Raw genomic sequence first — 15,844 nt, 5'->3', positions numbered from 1 at the left:
TTTATATTGTTTTTCTAAAAATATATATAAATATATTTATACAAAAATAAATTAAAAATATAGCGTTTCGCCGAGTCCCCGGCAGCGGCGCCAAAAACTTGATGTCGTAGCGTGGGGGTACGAAATAGTTTATATTTTTACTAGGAAATACTATTAAATACGATACAAGTTTTAATTAATTTATTTACAGATGGGATATACCTAAACTCTGCTACAACACTATAGGCAGTGTACCTAATCGTAGAGTAGTATAGTTTTTAGTAAGTCCGGTTCGTTCCACAGGGAGACGACTTATTTTACACTATATTTTAAACAACTATATTTGTACAAAATATATATTTTTATATATAATAATAATATAAAAGGGGGTTTACCGTTTAATGACCGGTTTGTCGATTTTAAAACTTTAGTCGCAGTTAAAACCTAATGTAAAATATTAAAAATAAATACAACTTAATTTAAAGCGTAAAATAAATAACGATAATGAAATTGCGATAAATAAAAGTGCGATAATTAGAAGTGCAATTAAATATAAAATAAAGGAAATTAAATATGAAATAAAAGAATTATGCTTATTTAAACTTCCGTAATCATGATGTTTGACGTGTTGATTTTAGTTTTATGCCCATGAGTTAATTGTCCTTTGTCCTGGATTATTTAATATGTCCGTCTGGTTTTTGTCCATAATAGTCCATCAGTCATAAATATAAAGTGCGAGTGTCCTCGTCAAATTATCCTTATACCCGAAGTTAAATATTCCAACTAATTGGGGACTTAAACTGTAACAAGGTTTTAATACTTTTTTTAATAATTACACCAGGATATCGACTGCGTGTAACCCAAGGTTTTAATACTTTGTTATCAATTATGCCAAGTGTCCTTGTACATAATTTCACCCATGTTTTAATAATTCCATAGACTATTAATCCATTCCCGTGTCCGGTTAAATGAACGATTATTCGTACATATAAATACCCCGCCCATCGTGTCCGATTGAGTGTATATGGTTATTTATAGGTACGTCCAATTGTAAATCTTTATATTAAAATTAACAAACTATCATTTAGTTAAACAAATATAAAGCCCATTAGTAGCCCATAGTCTAATTTCCACAAGTGTCGTTCTTTTGTCCAAACCCCAAATTTGGTACAAAGCCCAATTACCCAATTTTAGTATTTTAGCCCAACATCATGATTACTTCGTCTTAAATAAGCATAATAATAACTTAAGTACGAGACATTAATTTAAAAAGGAGAACATAGCTTACATTGATTATTTATCGCATAGTGTTACACGGACAGAGCTCCGACTTTAAAACCCGTAAAATAACCTTTGCATAACCCAAAACTAATCTAATATAAAACTATACTATACTATATATAATATATATATATATATATATATATATATATATATATATATATATATATATATATTATTATTATTACATAGGAGTATTATTATTATTATTTATATATATATATATTTTTTAAAACTGCAGAAGCTCGTGGCCTTTTATAGGCATTTTGGAATCTGGCTGCTCCGCGAGTCGTGGAGTTTTTGGCCTTCAAACTCCGCGAGTCGTGGAGTTTGATTTTTCAGCTCACAATTTTTTGGATCTTAGCTTGTCGACGTAATTAAATAATAATATAATATATAAATAATTTTAAGAATTATTTAAATATTATATTTTATTTATGTGCATAGTTGACTTGTAATTTTTGCACCGTTGCGTCGCGCGTTGAGAGTTGACTCATGTCCCGGTTCCGGATTTTCGAACGTCCTTTCGTATAATTTAATATCTTGTACTTTGCGTTCTGCAACTTGTACTTTTGTCATTTTTAGACGTTTCTTATCAATAAATTGAACCACTTGGATTGCTTCTTGTACATTTGAGCTTTTTGGTCATTTGCGTCTTCAAATCGTCGTTTTCGCCTTTTGTCTTCGCACTTATTTAATATAAACGATTACAACTTAAAATAGGACAATTACAACTAAATAATTTACATATTGGGAGGATATTGCTACTAAATATATGTTCATTTGGAGCACTATAAAACATCATAGGTTTAATAATCAATATAGTTTTAGACCACAATATTTAATTCAAAACATCAAAATATTAATATGCCATGAGTTATAATATCGAGCTAAACATAAACCTCTGACACTGCGCGTGTGTCGATAATCATTATTATGTACCCCCTTAATGATCGGTCAATGGGTAGAGACGTCACTCTCAATAGGACTAATCATAATAATTAAGCTTGCAACATTTCAATTCCCGCAATTAACGATATTATGGCGGAGATTTGCATGTAAGAATACAAGTTAACAAGGTCTCACGAAGTTGCATATCAAAAACTTTAGGCACTTGTGTCTAAATTATAAATCATTTAAAAAACAAGCATGTGTCTCACCCCAAGATTTATAAAATACATTAAAATATGTAAAAGCGGGGATATGAGTTCACCTTAGTAGCACAGAAGAGTTATTCCATAAGAGAAATGAATTGAACGGAAGAACGTGATCGAGATCCCAACCTAGAGATAGAATGTACGATCAGAAATTGCCTAATAAACATAAGTATAATAACTATACTAATGATGATGGTTTTCTAAAAGAAATTCCATTTTAGTAAAGTTACTATTTATGGAAAGTTTCCATTCTTAGTAACATCCATTTATAGAAAGTTCGGATTACAATCTTTAGAAAAATGTTGTACACCCTTACCCAAATCTCGTTGCTATCATACAAGTCACTCTGATGATCAGTTGTTACCGGCGCCCAGGATTCTTGACAGGAATCTATGTTTTGGCATTCGAAATCCACAAGCGATTCCCATAAGGCAACAAGGACCACCTAGGCCGTAAGTAGTGGTGAGTTTTGCATATAGTGCACGTTATCTTTCGATTATAACCTTCACATTAAGTTTAAGTCATAATCTATGTAATTATATTATATTATTAATGTCTCAATATTTATTTAACTCATACATATAGTAAAAGTATTAATAATTATCCTATAATTATTTATTAATAATATTAATGTATTAATAATGTACTACTATAATTAGTATTATAAATGTTTAATTATTATATAATAATCAAAGTATAATATAAATAATTAAATATAAGTATTATATTTATTTATTTATTTATAATTCATAATTACTTTATTATTTCTAATTACATTAAATCAAGTAAATATCTAAATTATATTAAAAAATAATATTCCTTATTTATTTACTGATTAAAATAGGTATGATAATCACATAAAAATCTTAGATAATATTTTATCTTATTTAATATTTATTTATATATTTATTTCCTTATTTATCTAAGTTTACATCTAATACAAACTTAATTATGGAATAAATATAATTTCGACCCAAAAATATAATTTTATATTTTTTTACAGATTCCTACATGTTTATTAAACTTAGAAAAATTTTATTTATATTTTTATTATTATTCTATATTTTTATTATGAATTTTATTACTTTTACAATACTAATTACTAGATAATTCGTATTTAATTATAAATAATACAAAAGTTATTTTTTACAATGTTTGCAGTATCTAGTAATGCTAGTGACCATATAAAAATTTTATAAAAACAGATTACATTCATGTTGTATTTATTTTGTATTTTCCTTAATATCCTTGCTCGGTTTACAAAAAACCCAAAAAATTCTATTAAAATATTAAACGATCCCTTAATTTTTTTTTTAATAATTTTTACAGCCATATATTGGTAATATAATCTCAAAAAAATTTTATAATTATTTTTTATTTCTGTTTACTATTTATTACAAATTTGCATTTTTTATTCATATAAATCTAATTTAATTAGTAATAATACTCCAAAACTTCCATAAATTATTTTTACATATTCCTTAACTGTTATAAACTATTTAAAATTAATTATTACCGATTTTGATATTTTAAATAATTTCCATATCTTTTTATATATATATAGCGATCGATAATACAATAAATATAGAAAAATTAGATAACATATTAAATAAATAATTTTTTCGATTTGAAAATTTTTATAAGTTTATTATAACCTGTAAAAATTATTGTTACTAATTTATAACCTTTAGATTAATTAAATTCTATTTTTGTACATAATTATGCATCGGTACTATAGAAAATAGCAAATAAATACATAATACATCATAAAAATATACTTTTCGACTTAGATCATTTTTATAACATTATTAGGTTCTGGAAAAATTTGTTCCATGAATTTATAAACCTTATAACCATTTTTTTTATAAATAAATACTTATATCGATTACATAAAAACTGTTTTTAATCACTTAAAAATATAAAAACGAATTATAAATATATAAAAATAATTTTTCTTAAACCTGTAATACATACTAATAATTATCATGTATTATATATATTTTAGTTAATTTCTTTTATATTTATTAGAATTAAAACATGTATTCGGCTATAAAAAGAGAAGAAATTGAAAAAATAAAAAGAAAAAGAAAAAGAAAAAGAAAGAAAGACTCACAATAATTTTATTCAAGCTTTAGAGGAATGAGAGAAAAAGTTATGAAATTTTATGAGGGTTATGGGTTGTATTTATATTTGAAATTGCTTGGAAAACAAGTTGGACTCAAATAAGGAAAGTAATAATACATTTAATTAATTATTTTTTATAAAAATATGGGGGAGGGGTATTTAGCCGAATTTTTTAAATAAAAATCAATTTTTATATTTTCCATAACTATTAGGAATATTCTAGAATTTATTTGTTATTTTATTTATTTTCTTTTATTTATTTATAAATACTTTTATTAATCATATATTTATATATATAATTCGATATATATACATAAATATTTATTTTAAAAATTTTATACTTATAATCCATTACCTAATCATTTTATATATAAACACATAGTTATATATTCATTTACATATATTTACACTTATAATAATAATAATAATAATAATAATAGGAATAACAATAATATTAATAATAATAATAATGATGATAATAAATACTAGGGTTAGGGTTAGGGTTTAGTTCATTAAATATGAGTATTAATTACTTCATTTATCATGTCCGGATAACAACCCTAATAATAATAATACTGATGTACAAAACAGAAATGAAACCTTAGGGGCATTTTAGTCATTTCAGAGTGGAAAAATGAGGGTTGTTATAGTACCTCCCCGTTAATTTAAACTTCGTCCCGAAGTTTCAGGAAGACTTCTCTGATGCATCAGCGATTGGAAAAAGATGAGGATATTTCCGCTTCATCTGGTCTTCACGTTCCCAGTTATACTAGGGGCCTCTTCGTGAATTCCAACAGATCTTAACAATCGGAATAGAGCTTTGTTTCAAGCCTTTAACCTCACGATCCATAACCTTTATCGGTTCTTCAACAAAATGCATTTTATCATCAACGCGGATATCATCCAATGGAATAACAAGTGTGTCATCAGCAAGACACTTTTTAAGATTTGAGACATGAAATACATCATGCACATTATTAAGCTCAGTGGGTAATTCTAATCGATATGCCACAAGACCAATCCTTTCAATAATCTTGAAAGGTGCAACATAACGTGGACTTAATTTCCTTCTCTTACCAAACCGAACGACGCCCTTCCAAGGGGATACTTTCAACATGACTTTATCACCAACTTGGAATTCTAAATCTTTCCGACGATTATCAGCATAGCTCTTTTGTCGGCTGCGAGCAGTTTCTAACCGTTTCTTAATCTGAACGATCTTTTCGGTAGTTTCATGAATGATTTCAGGACCAGTTAACTGTTTGTCCTCTAATTCATCCCAGCATAGTGGGGATCTATATTTTCGTCCGTATAAGGCTTCAAAGGTGCAGCCTTAATACTTGAGTGATAGTTGTTGTTGTATGAAAATTCAGCTAAAGGCAAGTGTCTATCCCAAACCTTTGCCGAAATTGATAGCACAAGCACGAAGCATATCTTCCAACATTTGAATGGTTCGTTCACTTTGACCATCAGTTTGCGGATGATAAGCAGTACTCATGTCGAGTTGAGTTCCAAGAGCAGATTGCAAAGTTTTCCAAAATCTAGAAATAAATCGACTGTCGCGATCAGAAATGATTGAGATAGAAACTCCATGACGTAAGACAATCTCCTTGATATATAGTTGTGACAATTTCTCCATTTTGTCGGTTTCTTTAATCGGTAAGAAATGTGCAGATTTAGTAAGACGATCCACTATGACCAAATGGTATCGTTGCCACTAAAAGTGTTGGGCAATCTATAGTGATACATTCCCACTTCCACTGCGGAATATCTGGTTGTTGAAGTAAACCAGACGGCTTTTGATGCTCGGCCTTAACTTTCAAACAAGTAAGGCACTTGCTCAAATAATCGACAATATCAGATTTTAGATTAGGCCACCAATAAAACTTCTTCACATCGTGATACATTTTACTAGAGCCTAGGTGATTAGAATACCTAGTCTTATGAGCTTCTTCCAAGACTAGTTCTCGAATATTTTCAAAGATTGGGACCCAGATTCGGTTATTGAAATACCCTGTTCCATTTCCCCTGAGTTCAAGTTGCTTTTCGAGACCTTTAAGTCCCTCGAGTTGGGCATTTTCTTCCTTTAATGCCTCAAGTTGTGCTTCACGGATTTGAGACGTAAGATTTGTATGAATAACCACGTTTAAAGCTCGGACTCGAATCGATTTAACACGATCCTTTCTACTAAGGGCATCAGCAACTACATTTGCCTTATCAGGATGATATTTAAGCTCACAGTCGTAGTCATTCAATAATTAGACCCAATGCATTTGTCTCATGTTTAGTTGCTTCTGGTCAAAAATATGTTGAAGACTTTTATGATCGGTAAACACCTTGAATTTAATTCCGTAGAGGTAATGTCTCCACATCTTCAATGCGAATACCACGGCTCCTAATTTCAAGTCGTGTGGTATAATTCTTCTCATGTTTCTTGAGTTGTCTATATGCGTATGCAATAACTTTTTAACGTTGCATCAATACACAACCAGAACCCTGATTCGAGGCATCAAAATAAACTATGAAATCCTCGTTTCCTTCAGGTAAGGATAGAATCGGGGTTGTGATACCAATTTGAAATATGATTGAGGTTGAATTCTTACACAGTGCCTCCCTTAAGAATAGGTGTGACCACTATGCATATCTCAGACACTGATTTCACAGCCCGCATTTATGCTACAGCCAATCCCTAAAATGAATAGTTGATGAGCGCAAGAGGTATGTTTTGTTCTTGGTCAGAGGATAAGAGGAACTGTGATCCAATCATATTGTGGAGTAATACGAAAATTTTTATATAACAAGTCAAAGTAATTTTGAAAAAGTTTGAGACATTTTGATGCAACAATAATAACGAAACAAAGTCCTTAGTAAAACTGGTGTTATGTGCAACGTGTACTATTTTAAGAAAAATAACTTTTGAGTTCATATGTAAAAGAATTGATTTATAAAGTGTAGGTATAATTTGATATGTACTAGTCAAAACAAGTAAGGGTAAATTTTATTTACTTTATTATATACGATTTATAAAATTGGCACGAATGAGAGTAAATAAATTTATTTTTATTAAATTTCGGGAGGACCGCACAGTAAAATAGTGTGTGTAAAATTTTGATAAACAGAATTTTGATATTTCGGATGTTACGAGTTAGAAAAGGATTGATGACGATCAAGTGAATGATTTTTGAAAATTTCGGGTGATATTTAAGCAACAATGTTACGAGGTAATGAAAACTATTGAATTTAAGTGTGGTTGATGACTATTATAAGTTCTTGGAATTCAAAATGTTCATGTGTGAAGCTGTTGTTGTCAAGTGAGATATGAATGATGGAGTATGAGAACGTGAAGTTAATCCCCTGTTGACTTTGAAATGCCAACAGGTCATGACTAATATTGGACTCGGAAGGCTGGCTGTAAGTGCCCTTATTATATACTCATGGATTGAGTCCGTCATTCACAAAGATTTCATAATTACTTGAGCATGAATAATCTCATGTTCACATAGATAGGTATGAAGACACGCTAATGTAGTGACTTTCGACTATGTGATGATCATTGAAAATCAATTTATCAAGTCCTCGCTAAATCTGTGATTATTGTCGGGATGATATGAATTTCCACAATGAGTAAGGGCGATGTAAGGACATGGTGTCACTTGCCTATTATTAGAACCATTACTATATGATCATTTAATGATACAACTAACATGCTTTTAACACCGAGGCGAAATCGTAAGATTTTTAGGCAAACGGTTAACGCTTCAAAGGTCACGACTTATTGTTTAGGTACAAAAAATTATACGATGTTTGACCTTAAGTAACGTAATGATATTCATATCAATGCTACCTTTGATCATATGGAGCGTGTGAGGGATCACATGTTTTTCAATACTGTGAGGGAAATATATATAGATACTACGCCCTTTACTGGCCCGAAATGTGGATACGCTAGAATATGATGGGATTCTTTTGATTTATGTGGTAATCAAAAGATACCCGTTGGAAAGTTCTACCATGGTAAGCAGCGTCTTTAGTCGGAGGGACATGATCGGTGATGGTGGTGGTGTATCAGGAGTTTATAATGGTGTAGTAGGTGAATGCTTAGGTGAATGTGGTGTTTATAAGAATTGACGCTTGAAAATTCAAATTAAATCCTTGCGAGTGATTGTCGCTTATCTTCGACGGGTTTTCTAATGGGTTCATAAAAATCTACACCAGAAGCGTAATTACAGATAACTAGAGGCATGCTTCTAAGAAATTTCGGGGGTGTCACTTCAGATCACTTAAAAATATACATCCTTCCTTCCAGTGAAGGAGCGTGAATATTAAGCGTCAAAGATAAAGAGATAGGTTGTTTAAGAAAGAAAGAAAGAATGCATAGCTTTACAACCTTTATGGTATATGAGGATTGTTAATCTACTCATGGGTATGAGATAGATAGTTGGGTTGAAACGAGCTCTTCGTATATCTACAAATCAGATGATGATTGCCCTTCATGTAATATCATTGAGATTTTCGAATGAATGGCTTGGGAATGTTTCTTTGATTCACTTTCTATTCCATATGTCATGATATTGGAATTTCTATATGAATTACTGTTATATAATCACGTTGTCCAGGCGTCATTATATTTCACTAATTCACATTTCCACTTCAATATCACCCCATATGGTCAAGACACGTGATTCAAACTACAAAATTTTATCTATTAGAAAACTTCCTAAGGGCTTAAAACTTAATTGCCATTTTACAGAATCCATAACCTAAAACATTTTCCCAACGCACTAAGGATAGCACGGAGAGAATCTTCACAAGTTAAGAATGATGTTTTCTGGTTCGCAACCCAAGGCACCACGGTACGTATCATGACCGTAATAGATGTCATGGAAATGTCGTGAAATTCAGAAGTCATGAATGACATCCTAAAAGAAGAAAGAGTAGTAGGTAGATTCTAAAGTACGGTGTGAAGGCAAGATGAAAGGAGAGCATAGTAAGGCAAACATAGAAATGAGGATAGTACTTAAAGCTAAGGCAAGAATATGAATAAGTAAAGTAACTTAAAACTAAAGAAAGAATATAAACGAATAAGAAAGGCACTTAAACTAAGCTAGGAAAGGTTATAGTCCTAAAGATTGTCAAGACGACCCGTCCTAATCCATAAGGACCAATACAATAACATATGGTTACATTGCGAGGTATTTGACCTCTATATGATACATTTTACAAACATTGCATTCATTTTTAAAAGACAAACTTTCATTACATCGAAAGTTGACAGACATGCATACCATTTCATAATATATCCAAACTATAAATGATTTAATAATAATCTTGTTGAACACAACGACTCGAATGCAACGTCCTTTGAAATATGCCATGAATGACTCCGAGTAATATCTTTAAAATGAGCAAATGCACATCGAAAGATTTCTTTCAAACCTGAGAATAAACATGCTTTCAAGTGTCAACCAAAAGGTTGGTGAGTTCATTAGTTTTTCATAATCATTCATTTCCATCATTTTAATAGACCACAAGATTTCAATATTTGATTGTACACGTAACCCGAGTACAAAATAATACACATAACCTGTGTATAAAAATCATTCATATGAATTGAACACCTGGTAATCGACGTTAACTTTAAAGCATAGAATATCCCCAAACAGAACCTCTCGTCTGTATAATAATAACCTCGAAGTACTAAAGCCATCCATAACCTGAATGGGGGTTGTTAGGTCCAATAGATCTATCGTTAGGATTCGCGTCAATTAAGGGCCATTTCCCTAATTCTTAGGCTACCAAGCTTGAAGGGGCGATATTCGGTATAATAATCCAACCATAGAATGTAGTTTTAAGTACTTGTGACTATTTTGTAAAACATTTAAAAAGCAGCGCATGTATTCTCAGTCTCAAAAATATATATAAAAAGTGAGTAATGAAACTCACAATACTGTATTTCGTAGTAAAAATACATATGACATCATTGAACAAGTGTAGGGTTGGCCTCGGGTTCACAAACCTATATTAAGTATATATATTTATATATTGGTCAATATATGTCTAGGAATTTAGGTCAAGTCGTAGTGTATCACAATCCTAAAGCTCGAGACCGATATGCACAAGTCAACAAAAGTCAACTTGACCCAAAATGACTTCCAAAATCTATACATGTTTATTATATAACTTAAATATAGTCGTTTTATATACCTAATTATATTTATTAGATTTTATTAGAGTAAATAATACAAATCATTTATTAATAAATAAAATTTATATTAAAATTTATATATGATAAAAATATACTTTTATATATCTCAAGTAATAAAATTTTATACAGTTCACTCAATATCATAAAAATATAGTGGTATGTATTATTAATGTAATTATATTTCGTGTGGTAAAAATATCTTTGTATCACATATTTATTTGATAAAATAATATTGATAATAATAATAATAATGAGTAAGAGTTGTATTATTTTGTAATAATAATAATATTAGTTATTTTAATAATAATAATAATAATAATAATAATAATAATAATAATATTTATATTTACTAATGATAATAATACTTTTGATAATAAATAATAATCTTTCTTAGTAATACTAATGTAATAATAATATTACTAAATAAAATATTATAATCATGTCAATGAAAATAACAATGATAATAATATTGTTGTTATTAATAATATTAATAAAAATGATAATTTTAATGAAAATATAAGTTTTAAGATTTATAATGATATTTTCTAACAAATATGATAATTTTTAATAATAATGATACTTTTTAATATTAACTATAATAATAATAATATTTTATATAAAAATAATAATTATATTAAAAATGATAATTTTTAATGATAATAATATTAAAATGATAATAATAATGATATTTTATAATAACAATGATATTTCTATTAAAAATGATAATTTTAATAAAAATGATAGTTTTTAATGTTAATGATACTTTTAATAATAATAATAACAATGAAAACGATATTTTTATCTAAATCAATATCTTACAATATTTTAATTTCGTCATGATACTTATACTCATTATTTCCCAATCGATTTGTTTAATAGCTTTTAGTCCTCTTTTATATCGCATTCATAATAATGATAATAATAGTAATCATAATAATTAGATGATACTAATATTAGTTTTAATGATAATGATACTAATAATAATAATTATAATAATACTAATGATAATACTAATAATTATTATAATGATAATAATAATAATAATAATAATAATAATAATAATAATAATAATAATAATAATAATAATGATAATATTAATAATAATCTTAATGATAACAACGATAGTAGTAATAATAACAATAACAATTTTTAATGATAATACTTATATTAATAACGTTAATGATAATAATAATAATTATTATTATTATTAGATAATAATAATAACGACGATAATAACGACGATAGTAATAACAATAGTAGTCATTTTAATAATAATGCTAAAATTAATGATTATTAAGTTGACCATATCTTTTAATCCGTTCATCGAAACCACACAATTTCTAAATGAAAAGTTATTAATTTTTCGTCAGCTTTCCAACGACATGCATATCATATACCATATCTCAGTAGCATAATGCATATGTATCAAATTCGTGATTTATCATAAACTATTTAACGACGAAACTAAGTATACAAGCATGCATAATCATATATACTTGAGCACTAGTCAGGGATACACTATTAATATATAAAAGATAAGATATGAATGTTCACGTATCAATATTGTGATTCAATATTGTAGGAAAGTACGTAGACGCAACGAAACGGATAAACACTAGGTTGACCTTACGAACAATACCCCTGAACAATACCCATAACCTCCATAGCTATAACCCATAATTTCCTTAGCTCTATCCCGCTCAAAAAACCCGTTTTGAAATAACCCGTTCATGACCTCGTCGTAATATTTTATGTATAATACTATACTACTAATAATAATAAGATTAATAATAATATTAATCTTATTGATAATAATAATAATAATAATAATAATAATAATAATAATAATAATATTTTTAATATATATTCATATATGTATATGGAGTGTGTGAAGAATGAATCTCACAAAACTGAAATCGTTCAATTTATAATACTTGACACCACCTACCCCCTCATGCGATAGCATGGGAGGCAAGGGAAGAAGCCATGTGATCGCATAAGCTTCTCTTACAGCTCACATTTGATTCAAATTCCTTGCCGACATCTTTATATATATATTATTTAATATATAATATATTTAATCTTTAGAATTAATTAAATATTATATTATATTCTCGTGCATAGTTGATTTGTAATTTTTGCACCGATGAATTGTACATTGACGCTCGACCTACATACCGGTTCCGGTTTTTTGAACGTCCTTTCGTACGCTTAGAAAACTTGTACTTTACGTTTCGCGACGTGTACCTTTATCAATAATTAGACTTATTTCATCAATAATTATACTAATTGAAATGTAACTTATTCATTTGAGTGTTTTGGTCATTTGTTTTATAAATCGACGTCTCGTTATATAAACATATGTATATGTGTGTATATATATATATATATATATATATATATATATATATATATATATAATAGTATTATTTAAATAAAACATTTTATAACTAAATTAATATTAAATCTTATTACATTGGAAAATATATATATATATATATACACTTTCATTTTGAAATATAAATTCGAAATATTTATTTAATAATATAATATATAATTTTTCAAAACTAAATATATTTCAAAGTTCTTTATATAGTTTAAAATCGTTTCGAAATTATTATTTTGTAATACTTTTATCTTTTTGAAACAATAAAAATATATTTACAAATTTATAATATAAAGCTTTAATTAAGTTCTTCAAAATTCATAAACAAATTATCCTATAAAGTGTTTTTAATAATAAAGTTCTTTTTAAACTGAAAACGTTTTGTACGTTTGAAACTAACTTAAATAAATATGAAAATTTTGTTTTCCAAAACTAAATATATTTAGGAATCATTTTGTTAAAAGTTTAAACTAATGGAAATCGTTATATCATAAAATGTTTTTAGAAAAGTAAAATCGTATATAACTCATAACAGGTTTTCAAGTTTTTAAATTACCATTTGCTGATGAAATGTAAGATAAAGTCCGAAGGTTAGATAAACGTATGAAATTATTTTAATGAAAAACGTCATTTTTCTTAACTTGTCTTTTCTAAGTTATCTATATTCCCAAAATTTCACTTTCACCCTAAATAATATGAAAGTTAACTAGTTAACACCTATACAGGAAATCGAATAGGAAATTCCACTAACCCTTGTCTAGTTCCCGTTAATTGACACTTTGTTCTCACTTGTAGATTACTTTACCATTTATTTCGAATATCGTTAAAAATGAAACGATCTCTTAAATCACAGTGGACGTCACAAAAGAGACCCGTATCATATCACAATGTATCTGATGTATATTGAACAAATACGTTCATGTAAAGTGTTATTCATCAAATACTTTATTAACGTTTTCAATTACTATAACTATATATTATATATACATATCTATATACACATAAATGTTCGTGAAACCTCGAGCACGGTCAAAGGGTAATTGATTACATGAATATAATTCTAAAATTTTTTGAGACTCAACATTAAAGACTTTGCTTATCGTGTCGGAAACATAAAATCATATAAAGATTAAGTTTAAATTTGGTCGAAAATTTCCGGGTCGTCACAATTGCTAAGACACCCTAACTAGCACATAAGACACACATAAAATGCAATCCTGGTTTTCTATAACAAACTGTGCTCTGATACCACTCTGTCATACCCCCAAATAGGGCCGGGGGTAAATATGACATTTCAATATCATCACACAATTATATAAACGAGAACGACTCTAAATGAGACGTAAATAAAATCAATAATTCAATTGCAGCGGAAACGTAATCGTTTTACATGGTAAACCCAAATGTAATATATGTTTAACAAATGCTAAGATATAAATAATGTGGACTCCAATGCATCAGCAAGCAAAGCAACATAGGACATCACATAAGCTATTCTTCACCTAAGACAAACATGCTTAAAATGTCAACACAATGGTTGAGTGAACATCATAGGTTTAATAATCAATATAGTTTTAGACCACAAGATTTAATTCAAAACATCAAAATATCAATATGCCATGAGTTATAATATCGAGCTAAACATAAACCCCTGACACTGCGCGTGTGTCGGTAATCATTATTATGTACCCCTTGACGTCGGGGTAGAGACGTCACTCTCAATAGGCCTACTCATAATAATTAAGCTTGCAACATTTCAATTCTAGCAATTAACGATATTATGGCGGGGAATTTGCATGTAAGAATATAAGTTAACAAGGTCTCACGAAGTTGCATATCAAAAACTTTCGGCACTTGTGTCTAAATTGTAAATCATTTAAAAAACAAGCATGTGTCTCACCCTAAGATTTATAAAATACATTAAAATATGTAAAAGCGGGGCTATGAGTTCACCTTAGTAGCACAGAAGAGTTATTCCACAAGAGAAATGAATTGAACGGAAGAACGTGATCGAGATCTCAACCTAGAGATAGAATGTACGATCAGATATTGCCTAATAAACATAAGTATAATAACTATACTAATGATGATGGTTTTCTAAAAGAAATTCCATTTTTGGAAAGTTACTATTTATGGAAAGTTTCCATTCTTAGTAACATCCAATTATAGAAAGTTCGGATTACAATCCTTAGCAAGACGTTGTACACCCTTACTCAAATCTCGTTGCTATCATACAAGTCACTCTAATGATCAGTTGTTACCGGGCACCCAGGATTCTTGACCAGAATCTATGTTTTGGCATTCGAAATCCACAAGCGGTTCCCATAAGGCAACAAGGACCACCCTAGGCCGTAAGTAGAGGTGAGGTTTGCATATAGTGCACGTTATCTTTCGATTATAACCTTCACATTAAGTTTAAGTCATAATCTATGTTATTATATTATATTTATTAATGTCTCAATATTTATTTAACTCATACATATAGTAAAAGTATTAATAATTATCCTATAATTATTTATTAATAATATTAATGTATTAATAATGAACTACTATAATTAGTATTATAAATTTTTAATTATTATATAATAATCAAAGTATACTATAAATAATTAAATATAAGTATTATATTTATTTATTTATTTATAATTCATAATTACTTTATTATTTCTAATTACATTAAATCAAGTAAATATCTAAATTATATTAAAAAAT

This window comes from Rutidosis leptorrhynchoides, chromosome 4 (genome assembly GCF_046630445.1).
Source record: "Rutidosis leptorrhynchoides isolate AG116_Rl617_1_P2 chromosome 4, CSIRO_AGI_Rlap_v1, whole genome shotgun sequence".
Classification (NCBI taxonomy): Eukaryota; Viridiplantae; Streptophyta; class Magnoliopsida; order Asterales; family Asteraceae; genus Rutidosis; species Rutidosis leptorrhynchoides.
The sequence above is the reverse complement of the archived record's forward strand: the minus strand, read 5'-3'. Positions refer to the sequence as shown.